General features: G+C 34.3%; 1 long non-coding RNA gene across 2 annotated transcripts; it reads left to right on the top strand.

Annotated features, from left to right (window-relative positions):
• The first annotated feature begins 703 nt into the window (after positions 1 to 703).
• Positions 704 to 7,136, top strand: LOC137630993 (uncharacterized). Of its 2 annotated transcripts, XR_011041831.1 has the most exons (4): positions 704 to 918; positions 3,260 to 3,424; positions 6,219 to 6,462; positions 6,546 to 7,136. It is a non-coding gene; the product is annotated as an uncharacterized lncRNA (long non-coding RNA). The 2 variants fall into 2 exon arrangements; XR_011041830.1 differs by having other exon boundaries at positions 6,219 to 7,136.
• Positions 7,137 to 12,366: the final 5,230 nt, after the last annotated feature.

Genomic DNA, 12,366 nt, shown 5'->3' with positions numbered 1-12,366 from the left:
CCAAGTATAACCTAACCTGACCTAACCTAGCCTTGCCTAACATAACATAACCTGCCCTAACTTAACCTAGCATAACCCAACCTAACCTAGCATAGCATGGTATAATCTAACCTGCCTTTAAGAAAAGCATCAAAAGTTCCATTGGCTTTCTAGAGGATGTGCGACACCAACGTGTACTAGTGTAAAAAAAAAAAAAAACTGCAATTTCAGTTTTTCTATCAACTTTAGAAATGTAATTAAAAGTTTTATTTTCTGTGATAACCAACGATATATATGACAAGTTTATCATCTTTTTTCATTACCCTCGTTTTCTTCAAGTTTAGTAAGATAATTTTATGGAGAAGTATGTGAAAATGCTCAATACAAAATAAAACAAACGAAAATTTTGGGGTTGAAATAATTAACCATATTTCGCCACTGGTGTATGACATTCATTACCTGTATATATATATATATATATATATATATATATATATATATATATATATATATATATATATATATATATATAAAATGTGTGTGCAATCTTTTATTTGAAAATCATATACAAAGGAAAATAAACAAGCCAATAGAGGGCGCTTTTCCGAGAGCTAAGTCAGACGCCATTGTTTTATTATCCTTGGAAATTCAAACACACTGCGTGGTGTTTTGATTCCTTGATACGCATCCATGGACTGTATAAATAGACTCAGCATATCAGATCACGGCATGTTACTCTCTGAAGATTAGTGTGAGAACGAGGATTTGCTGAGCATTGTGTGGTGACAAGTTATTTTGGTGAAATGTTGATCGTGTATTTCGAGAGGTTAACGGCTTTGAAGTTGGTTTAAACTGAGAATCTAAGGTGTTGAAACCTCTCCTAGAACTTGCTTTGTGAACTCATCTGATCGACTGCATCATCACGTTGGATTTAATAATGTAAGAGGTTTGGCAATGTTTTTTATATTATTGTGGTAAGATTTCAGGTTAAATAAGATATCAATATATTGTATATTATGGGCTTAGGAACGCCTAAGGGAGGTTAAACTTCTTTCATTTGACTGTATAGAATTTGGAAGTAACTATTGGTTTTACGTAACTAATTTTAGTTAGGTCTATTATATTTGAGGTTTAAGTTAGGTTGTAAGTAGTTTAGTATCGTGGTATAAAGCGACTTTCACTTGGAAAAATGTCCTGATATGTATATCGCTGAACCATTAAACCTTACTTAGTTTGTGATTTGGATACTGTAACGTTATCCATAAAGGATTTTGTCCATGTTAGTTATAGGTGTAGATTTTCTTTTATTGTATAATAGGCGAGAGAGTGTTTGAGATATTTAGCTCTGTACCTTTAACGCTTTAGTTGCAAGTGTCGAACAATGCAGTTAGTGGTTAAAATTTATTCGTTAAGTTCGTCATAATCCCTTTGGTTTATTGGGTGTTTTTGAGATTCACACTTGCGTATAAAGATATATTACGCAGAATGATTATTTTGGTGTTCGTTGCCACATTTAGATTTGTGTATTTGGCATACCCAATGTGGGAGTTTTAAGCCTTTATTTTTTTTCATAGCGATTAAGGCTTGTATTTCCATGTAATAAATAATTTTTTACATTGCCGCTAACTTAGGGTGACTTGTTTGGCTGTTATGTAGAGGGGGTTCAATTTCGAACTAGTTAAATTCAATTTGAGTATTAACCATGGTACATTAAACTTCAATAATTTTAGGATAAGTTAATGATCTTGACCCAAACCTGAAATTAATTTATATTAAATGTATATAAGACTTATAGCTACAGTGTTATTATAGCTACATAGGGTTATTGTGGCTAGTCCGATTTTGTTTATATTGACAAGTAATTTAAGTTTTCCCGCATTATTGGTGATCTATTAAGTCTCTTACCTCTGAATTAAAGGTAATCTGGATAGTTCGAAATTCGCCTATGAAAACTTGAGTTCTGGAATAGCTTTTAAACTAAAATGTGAAATGTAGGTGTTATGGCATTGGCTATGGTCCGTTTACTAATTTAAGCCTTACGTGAAGTGGTATTAAGATATTTGAATGCCGTAAGTTATTTATGGTCTCCTTAGTAATTTTTTTTTTTAATTTACTATTAATTTACTATCCCGATAACTTCCTCCCTCATTAATTTGTTTATAATACAGCTGCAAATTATTTTAGTAACATTAGATAGGCGTTTAAGTAGTTAAAAGTATGATTATGAGGGCTCAAAGTATGATTCTACGGGCTCAAAATGTGAAAGATCCCGTGCCTGGACATACGGGCCAAGCAATCTGAAAAAAAACAAATCTAAGTTTGAAAAGTCTTATTATAGAAAGAATTTTTACAGTAATATGTGGATTTGTCCATTTGTTAGGAAAAATTCCTTTGAATCGGTGTACGACTAGTTATTTTCTAAATGGAACTTGCTAGACTTCTAAGGACCACTTAATTTAGACATTTCTAGGGAAGCTCAAACCCAATCGGGTCAGATCTAGCAGGACTCCCGATCCACCCACAATTCTTCCTATTTAAAGGCTGGAATGTTTGCATGGATATAGGAATTGTGAACCATTTTAAAGTTATAATTAATGTTAATTTTTTTTTTTTAAAGTTGCTAAAGACTGGTGTCTAATTTCTTCAACCACCCATCTTGAGCAGTGAGTCTATGGGACCGGAAAAGCAGCCATCAAAGTAAAGACTTTCAGATGGGTGGGTGGGCGGGGTTTTTCAGTGCTTGTCTGTTTACAACTACCAATTTAGACAATTAAACCTATAACAATCCAGCTTGCATTAAAAAAAAAAAAAAAAAAAAACCCTGGTTTGTATAGGTGAGAAAATACTGATAGTTTTGTCATAGAACTTTTTGGTATTAAGTAAATTTTAACTAAAGGTAATTTTTAACACTAGATTAAATTATGAAATTCCGTGCGATTTGTGCAAGCAATGTTTAGTTTGTAAACGGATTCGGTAGCATAAGTAGAAAGTTTATAGATTAAAACTTGGTAAACCAGGAAGTTAATTATGAATATATGTTGAAGGTATGCATACTTAGAAAAGTTATTGAAAGTAGTTGTGAAGAACTCTTGATATTCTGTCCATAGGAAAAGCAATAGCTTTGAAAATTTTTTAAATTTTCCCAAGATTTTATGGACTTTCCCGAGATTAGTTAGGTTACTTACTAGTTGGGGACACTATAGAAAAACTAATAAAGGCCATTGTAATAATTACTTTTTTTTTTTTTTTTTTTTTTTTTTTTTTTTTTTTTTCTCAAAAGGATGGTAGTTCTTCTTCCCGTTCACTGCTGGACAAATGTGGCCGAAGATTTTCCATGAGCTCTGAAGTAGATCGTAAAATTACTCTTCAAAACCGTGAATTATTGCCTTCATGCAAGAAACTGATTTTCATTTACTACAGCTGAATCAACTGTCTGGAGCTGGAGGTAAAGCAAAATTAATCTTCTATATTTTGAGTCTAGAATTAACTTGTAGCTACGTTGCATTCTGTCTAGTAAGGTACCTCCCTATTCTTTTAGTTAGGTAGAAGTTAGTTTAGTACTCTGGTACAAGGGAATTTTGTTCGAAAAAACTTATTTGAAATAGGGAGAATGTAGTTTATTACTCTGGTACAAGGAATGTTGTTCAAAATAACTCTGAATTGGGGAGAAAGGGTTGTAGTACTCAGTATAAGGGAATTTTGTTCAAAATAACTTTTATTTGAATTAAGGAGAAAGTAGTTTAGTACACTGGTACAAAGGAATTTTTTTCTAAATAGCTTTATTTTAATTAGGGAGAAAGTAGTTAGTACTCTGGTACAAAGGAATTTTGTTCTAAACTTTATTTGAATTAGGGAGAAGTAATTCAGTACTCTGGTAAAAAGGAATTTTGTTCTAAATAACTATTTGATTTATGGAGAAAGTAGTTTAGTACTCTGGTACAAAGGAATGTTCAAAATAACTATTTGAATTGGGGAGAAAGGGGTTTAGTGCTCTGGTACAAAGGAATTGTGTTGAAAACTATATGCATATGACTGGAAATTCATTGGCATTTATTTGAAATTTAAGCATTTTGATATTCAAATGCCAGTGACTGGATTTTGTCAGGAAGCCATCGCCTTTGCTTACCTAATGGTGCCAGTTAGATTGTGACATTTCTAAGGACAAACACGAACCAATAATTCAAGATCTAGGGAGACTTCCAACCCACTCAAAAGTCTCCCTATTAAAAGGATCAAAGACCGCTCATGAATGGCAGAGGCAAGAGTGACCTTGCCCTATAAAGCAGGATTTTGCCCTATAGACTGACCATATTACGTATGATCAGCGCCCAATCCACCCAATCCAGCCCTCCACCCAAGCTGGGACCAAGGAGGGCTAGGTAATGACTGCTTATGACTCTGCGGAGACCTATAAGGCTCTCCTCCCATCCTTAGCTCAAGTGATGGTGAGGTTGCAGCTACCAAAGGAATCGAGGAGTTTGACTAGGATCCGAACCCCAGTCTGGCAATCGCCAGGCAAGGACACGACCACCAGGTCATCATAAGCCTTAAATTAGCTATTGACTCAATTAACCCTTTTTAAGGGTTAATTTTCCTTTGTTTCCTTTCCTCACTGGGTCATTTTCCCTGATGGGGCCCTTGGGCTTATAGCATCCTGCTTTTCAAACTAGGGTTGTAGCTTAGCAGGTAATAATAATAATAATAATAATAATAATAATAATAATAATAATAATAATAATAATAATAATAATAATAATGAAAGGTGTGCATGCACATAGGAAAAGGTGTGCATGCACATAGGAACTACAGTAGTAACAAACTTTAAAGTCTGACTTCCTTTTCAACCAGCTCTCTTCCAGAGTCCAAAGGTTGGTGCTAACTTTAAGGACTCATTTGTTTGAGACTCAAGGTGTGGCTGGCAGGTTCATCCTTGCGAAGATTCTCGGAAATATTTTGCAATAAGTGGTATATTTAAATTAATTTCGGAAGCAGTCTTCTCAAAGCTATCTAGCTGTTATAAGGATGATTTTGCATTTCTTAAACTGAATTAATATTTCTTTATAACTAACAATATTGGTGCCAATAACCTTAAATATCAGGATGCCAGAAAACTTTATAAATCAATCAATCTTTGCCCAGACTCGCATGTTATAGATTTACCACTTCAAATGCCTACCCAGCGTAGGCTGAAGAAAATCCTTATTTAAAGGGCTCGTATTTTTATAGCTGAAATATCAAATTTTAAAAATTTTGTAAATTTTTTATAGGGAACGGATCTTATTTTCTATCAAATTTATAGACAAATTTTTTAAAAATGAAGAAATTAAATATTTTAGAATAGTAAAGCAATATTTAATTTAGAATTATTATTTATCATAAGTAGCTAGCTGTCTTAATGTTTTCTTTGCATTATGTATTTGGAGGCTAGGATAATTTCATTATAAATTAATATTCTATGTCTAATGGCATTTTGTAGTTCGAACATTTATTTTCGTGAATTTGGTAAACCTAAAATGGTTCGAGCTTTTACTTGGCTGAACTTGGTAAACCTATAATGGTTCGAACTTAAACTTGACTGAACTTTGTGAACCTATAATGGTTCGAACTTAAACTTGATTGAACTTGGTGAACCTATAATGGTTCGAACTTAAACTTGACTGAACTTGGTGAACCTATAATGGTTCGAACTTAAACTTGACTGAACTTGGTGAACCTATAATGGTTCGAACTTAAACTTGACTGAACTTTGTGAACCTATAATGGTTCGAACTTAAACTCGACTGAACTTGGTGAACCTATAATGGTTCGAACTTAAACTTGACTGAACTTGGTGAACCTATAATGGTTCGAACTTTTACTTTACTGAACTGGTAAACCGTAGATGGTTCGAACCTATGTTTGACTGAACCTGGTAAACCTAAAATGGTTCGAACAACTTTACTGAACCCGGTAAACCGAAGATGGTTCGAACTATGCTTGACTGAACCTGGTATACTTTGTTATTTGTGCATATTTGGATAGATTATAAGTGGCTTGTATAATTTAAAGTTGCTGGATGTAGGCGTGAACACAAATATTCTAGCTATGAAATAATAAAACGATTTGAAAACTTTAAAATTAAATTTGAAATCTTAATTTATTAGGCAACAAAGTTGACTTATTGATACTCTCATAAAATTTAGTATTTTAAAATTTACTTATTTTTGTTTTTGTCTTTAATACTTAATTGTTTTTGCCAGGCCAAAGGTTTGGTTTTTTGTGCTGCATCAACAAGAGAATCTAGAAGGCCCTTCTACTCCCTTTCAATGCTGGACAAGCTGGCCAAAGGTCTTCTATATGCTGCTATATATCCTGTATGTAAGCAGGTTCTAGAAGGCCCTTCAATGCTGAATAAGCTGGCCAAAGGCCTTCTATATGCTGTAATATTAACTGTATGTAAGCAGGGTCTAGAAGGCGCTTCAATGCTGGACAAGCTGGCCAAAGGTCTTCTACTGTATATGCTGTAACATTTCGTATATGTATGCACTCTCTAGAAGGCCCTTCAATGCTGGACACGCTGGCCAAAGGTCTTTTATATGATGTAATATTTTCTGTATGTAAGCAGATTCTAGTAGGCTCCTTTTACCCCCTTCAATGCTGGACAAGCTGGCCTAAAGGTTTTCCATGTACTGTAATATTTCTTGTATGCAAGCTGGTGTATTAAGATTTCGAGTAAACCATCCACACTGACTACAGTCCAGCTACTAAGTAGTCTTCGCAATCCTTGAAAGTTTGAAATGCTCTGGCAGTCTTTTACTTGTCATTAATTAGTTGTGAAACTGCTAAAGTTTGAATTGCGCTGATCTGTGCTTAATTATCATTATTTAAAATTATCTAAAACTTTATTCGGGTAGAAACACTTGAAGAAACTAACTCTTGTATTCATAATTTGTTGTTAATTGTCATTAATTAGTTGTGAAAATTGTCTAACTTTATTCTGTCAACTTTGTTAGACTTGAGAAACTCAAGTCTTTTATTAATACTTGTGCTTAGTTGTCATTTAATTAGTTGTGAAAATTGTCAAAATTTATTCAGAAACTTTGGGAGAGACTTTAATAAACTAGCTCTTGTGTTCATACATACGTGCATATGTTTATAAAAATAAAGCTTTAAGGTTTCTGTGTATTTTTGAACCTTTTGCACAATTTGGTAACTTAAATTTTCTTTACCATTGGCACATGCATCCACTAGTCTAACTCGCTGAATCTTAAATTGTAGATATGCTTTCACCTAAACATTTTAGTACATCATGGCATTCTCGAATTTTGCAATGACTTTTAATTCAAATATGCATTTAGTAGAATATCAGACTATTTTGTACATTAAATGTATGATTTTCCACCGAGTAAATATTGAAGGCGTAATGATGTTTTAATATTCAAACATTTGTATGAGCAGTTTATATTATCGTTTTTGGTAGTTATTTTAGCAATCTTATTGAAAACTGTTTTTATTGCTTTGGTCAAGGGAACTTTGCTGGTAATTCGTCAACTACGGCAACATTCAGAATTTAATTTCTTCAACGAAAATCTGTATTACAGTACCTTGTCATAACGGGCAATGTTTCACAAGAACCAAACCTTAAAACTCTTAATTAAAAATTTCATTTGGTAATCTTTTAAAAATTGAACCTAGCATTTAAAAACTCTAGCCTGCTAGAGGTAAATAAGTCTATTGTATTGTATAGACTACTGAAAGTTTGAAAAATGCTAGTATGAAGACATTCCAATTAGAACTTTAAGGGAAAATGTTAGTATAAATATAAATTTTTCTGCAATGAACTTCTTCGATGTCCCTAGTCTTGAAGACCTGATTTAAAGTGTCCACTCGACACCCACTGAGGGCATAATGTTCACTTTGTAACTGTCAAATTGGGCGGTAGTTGGGCATCCATCCCGGGGCTCGACAACGGCTTAAAGTTAAACAGTTAGCCGGTGGTCTAGTAAATTTGATCTCGGGGCCTCTCTAAATTACACTAACAGATTTAATGTGTTTTAAGGCCAGTCCGCCCGAGCGGGCCTGATCGACGTGCTCCGGGGTCAACTGGCAAATTTTGGCGGACTCTAATGTGACTGTTGTCTACGTGGGTGAGTCGATGCGGAGGTGGGCATTGTCTGACGATTGCCAATAGTGTGTGCACTACGGTACGATAAACGTGGCGCCTACCGCTAAGAAATTGTATAGCATTATTGCTCTGATGAAAAAAGAATATGGAGCAAAGAATGGCTCTGTAAGAAATGTATAAGACAGCCACACAAGGGGCAAAGCTAAAGCCATCGGGCACACCATGGAGATTTCGCTGCAAGACCCATCAGGTAATTTGACTGTTAGCCCGTCAAGTGTGGCAAAAGGGGAGGGCCCCTGATCAGGGCCGGGCGTGTGGATAGGCCTTTATTCAATGATGCTGACACCAGTAAAGCTAGAAAATCCTGCTATAGGAATGGTTCGTAGTCATCGCCCACTGACGCAAAGGGCCCCGGTTAGATTTAGTCAGTCTTCTGACTTGAGCGTTTGATTCAATAGAAATAGTTGATTTATTTTGTCTAGTTAAAAATGGATAAAAGTCGAGGAGTGGCTCTGTTTAGTTGTTTAAGGAGACTTCTGCTTTATAAACTTCAAGTTGTCTAAACCTAAGATTTATTAAAACTAATAAAAGTTAATGGCGACTCGGAGACATTTAAACCAAATATTATGGGCAAGAAAATTATTTAAATTTTAAGGCTGACCTACAGCCTTTTTTTAAATCTACTAACTCAGATTTTTCTCTAAAAAAATTTGTGAAAATTCTAGAATGTTGTAATTTTGAGTTTTAAATTGGAACCCTGAGAAGTTACAAAACTGTCATCGATGGTGTAGCAACTTTCAGTCAAATTTTTATACATGCATCTATGTAAAAACAAATTGAAGCTAAGAAAAAGTCTGACAATATTAAATAAACTTAGTAACTTGAACAAACTTAATAGATTAATCTATGAATTGCAGAACAAAATTTCAAGAATAAGCCAATTTTAGAGTTTTGTGACCACTTTGAACAGTGGTGCTGCTGTTGCTCTTCAAAGTCTCCTATCCACGCTCAAACATTACAGGGTGGGAACACACTACGGGCAGATGACTGTTGTTGTTGTAAACCTTTTCCACAAGAGGCTAATGGACTGCGGATAATGGTCTTGCTATTAATATACCTAGACATTGATTGTGCAATGGGCGTAGTTCTCTTAGGAAGTGTTACCTGATAAGCCGTGTGTTATCAGCCGGTCCACGGCAGCCAGGAACACAGTTGTGTCTTACATGTGTTTCTTTGGCCTCTTCAACCTCACCATCCTTGTTAGATAAAGCTGGGGTGTTTGGGGGAGCCTATAGGTCTATCTGCTGAGTCATCAGCAGCCATGGCCTTGGTCCTAGCTTGGGTGGAGAGGGCCCTTGGGCGCTGATCATATGTATATATGGTCAGTCTCTAGGGCATTGTTCTGCTCGATAGAGCAATATCACTGTTCCTTGGCCGTGCCATTCATGAGCGGCCTTTAAATATAGCAATTCTAAATTATATACGTACGTTAACGGCCGGTCTCTTAATTCCTGTCTAGAGCCATGCATGAATCGGATTCAATGATACAACGTCGCATCAATAAGTGACAATAAACTAGCAATATGCGATGTAAAATGTTGAATGCCTTGGATTGTACATGATAAAATTATTGTCAAGGTCTTGTAGAGTAGGGTTCCTATTGCTATATAAGACCAGAAAAGCAACACTATAGTCTATTCTTTTTAGTGAGGCAGATTTGCACCGACTTGCAGGGGTGCCCTTTTAGCTCGGAAAAGTTTCCTGATTGCTGATTGGTGGGACAAGCTAATTCTAACCAATCAGATAGCAGGAAACTTTTCTGAGCTAAAAGGGCACCACTGCGAGTCGGTGCAAATGCGTCTCATTAAAAAAAAAATGAGTATAGCTTCCATCCTTGTGGTGCGTTTCTTTCGTTGGCTGTCTTTCGGAACATATACAAGTGTGGGATTATCTCTTCTAGTTCTATAATCTCTCTTGGATGAATATCATCTGGACCAGAGAGAGAGAGAGAGAGAGAGAGAGAGAGAGAGAGAGAGAGAGAGAGAGAGAGAGAGAGAGAGGATGTGTGCGTGTGTGTTACAAATTACACAAGCTCATGTTATTATTGAAGTAACAAATAACTCAACGTAAAATATAAACGAAAAACGTAGCTAATAAGGAAATCCAATATGAGATTCAATTAGATAATTAGCTAACCTAGGATATATGAAAAAAACAGCCTTTAAGTTAAATTAAGTTTATTCGCCTATTTTGAAGTAAGATATAACCATCGCGAGTACCAATGTGTTAGTAGAACAGGTGGAATCACGCCCACAGCCTTATATTAGAGAAATTGATCTGGATAAGGCAAACCTTTGTGATGAAGACGAGATTGAATATGCTCAATTTGAAGGCAAATTTCAGGGGAAAATATCCAAAGATGAAGAAAATATTATTGGACATTTATTATCATGTATAAATTTAGGACAGTTAATGAAACTAGACCTATGGGTACGTTGCAAAATCCTAGCAGGGATCTGTTTGTATTTATAAGTAGGGCAATGGACATGAAAGAAGAATTTTAAAAAAGTCCAAACTGACCACAATAGGTTTCCAAAACTGATGATAGCAGGGTGGTTATCCTATCTTGATTTCAAGGTAGAATGGGATAAAAGTAAAGATTGAGAATTTGATTATTAATTTATTTACGGTACAGGTAAAATAAGTCTAATTACAATAATAAGACTAAGCTAAGAAGCTTTGCACCTCTTTATAAGGTGATAGAGTGCCCGCAAACTGATTTTGCGGAGATGCAGACCACTCACTGACGTCACGCAAACACAGGCAATGCATTTCTATAGGACACTATTGCATTTTCTTGCAGTTGAATTAGTTCATTAATAATTAAGCCTAGTTATAATATAAAATTATATTTCCCATAACAGAATACAATATATCATCATATTATAGCCTGTAGTTTATATATGAAAGATTTATTTTAATGTCATTATTGTTCTTAAACTTCTTGTAGTGTTTTCCTTATTTCCTTTCCTCACTGGGCTATTTTTCCCTGTTGGAGCCCTTAGGCTTACAGCATCCTGCTTTTCCAACTAGGGTTGTAGCTTAGCAAATAATAATAATAATAATAATACAAATTATTATTATTATTATTATTATTATTATTATTATTATTATTATTATTATTATTATTATTATTATTATTATTATTATTATTATTATTCAATACGAAAGGTGTTCCATGGGTTCGTATTCGATTCATGTGTGAATGTTATTGATTTTGTGCTTAACTCTGGTTTTACATCCAATACACATACATATATAAGTTATTTTGCTTTGATTTCAATTATACAACATTCTTGTATTTTCCTCGTAGTTTTTTTTATATAAATTTATCAGCTGTCCATCTTTTTTGTGCCCGTTTAAACTTTGTATATCATTCATTTAAAAATTCATTCAATGTTATTTGATTTGTCGTAGTTTCGACACACTCGTGAAAACTTTTTCTTATTGAGGCTTTTCCAATTAATGATTAAGTAGCGAAATTGAATCGTGGCATGAAACAAGTTCTTTCCGGGTTAAAAAAAAAAAAAAAAAAAAAAAACCAGAGTAATGTCAGATGACGTCACAATTGTTAGTTTTAAATATTGTTAAATGTTTTGAGTTAGTCAACAGTGTTGCCAGATTTGGAGATTTATCCCTAGATTTGGGGATTTTAGGCGTCTGATGGGGATATTCTGTACAAATTTCTATGAAGAAGAAACAAAGATGAGTAAACCTTTATATTGTCGCAATTAGTTTACTTGCACTTATATGAAGTATAGTGAGTAATTTCTATATTAGGGCTGCGTGATCAGAAGAAAATATATTTGTGGGTTGTTTTGGGAATTTCTTTTTTTTTTCTTTTGTAGTTATGGGTATTTTTTTCAGTAGTTTTGAGGATTTTTCGGTATTCTTGAGGATTTTTTTTCAGTAGTTTTGGAGATTTTTTCAATAGTTTTGAGGAGTTTTTCAGTAGTTTTGGATATTTTTTCAGTAGATTTGGAGATTTTTTCAGTAGGTTGGGGAATTTTTTCAGTAGTTTTGAGGATTTTTCTGTAGTTTTGGGGAGTTTTATGCTAACTCAACTGGCAACACTGCACTTATTTGACAGCTGCTGTTCGTAACCTCGGGAGCCAGACGTCCTGTGATTATTTTTCTTGTTTATCATTTTTCGTTCCTTTATGGTAAGAATCTTCCCAATTTTTATGTGGATCTATATATAAACATTTGTATATTCATTTTGG

This window comes from Palaemon carinicauda, chromosome 39 (genome assembly GCF_036898095.1).
Source record: "Palaemon carinicauda isolate YSFRI2023 chromosome 39, ASM3689809v2, whole genome shotgun sequence".
In the NCBI taxonomy this organism is placed as follows: Eukaryota; Metazoa; Arthropoda; class Malacostraca; order Decapoda; family Palaemonidae; genus Palaemon; species Palaemon carinicauda.
This window is presented reverse-complemented; position numbering and strand designations above follow the sequence as displayed.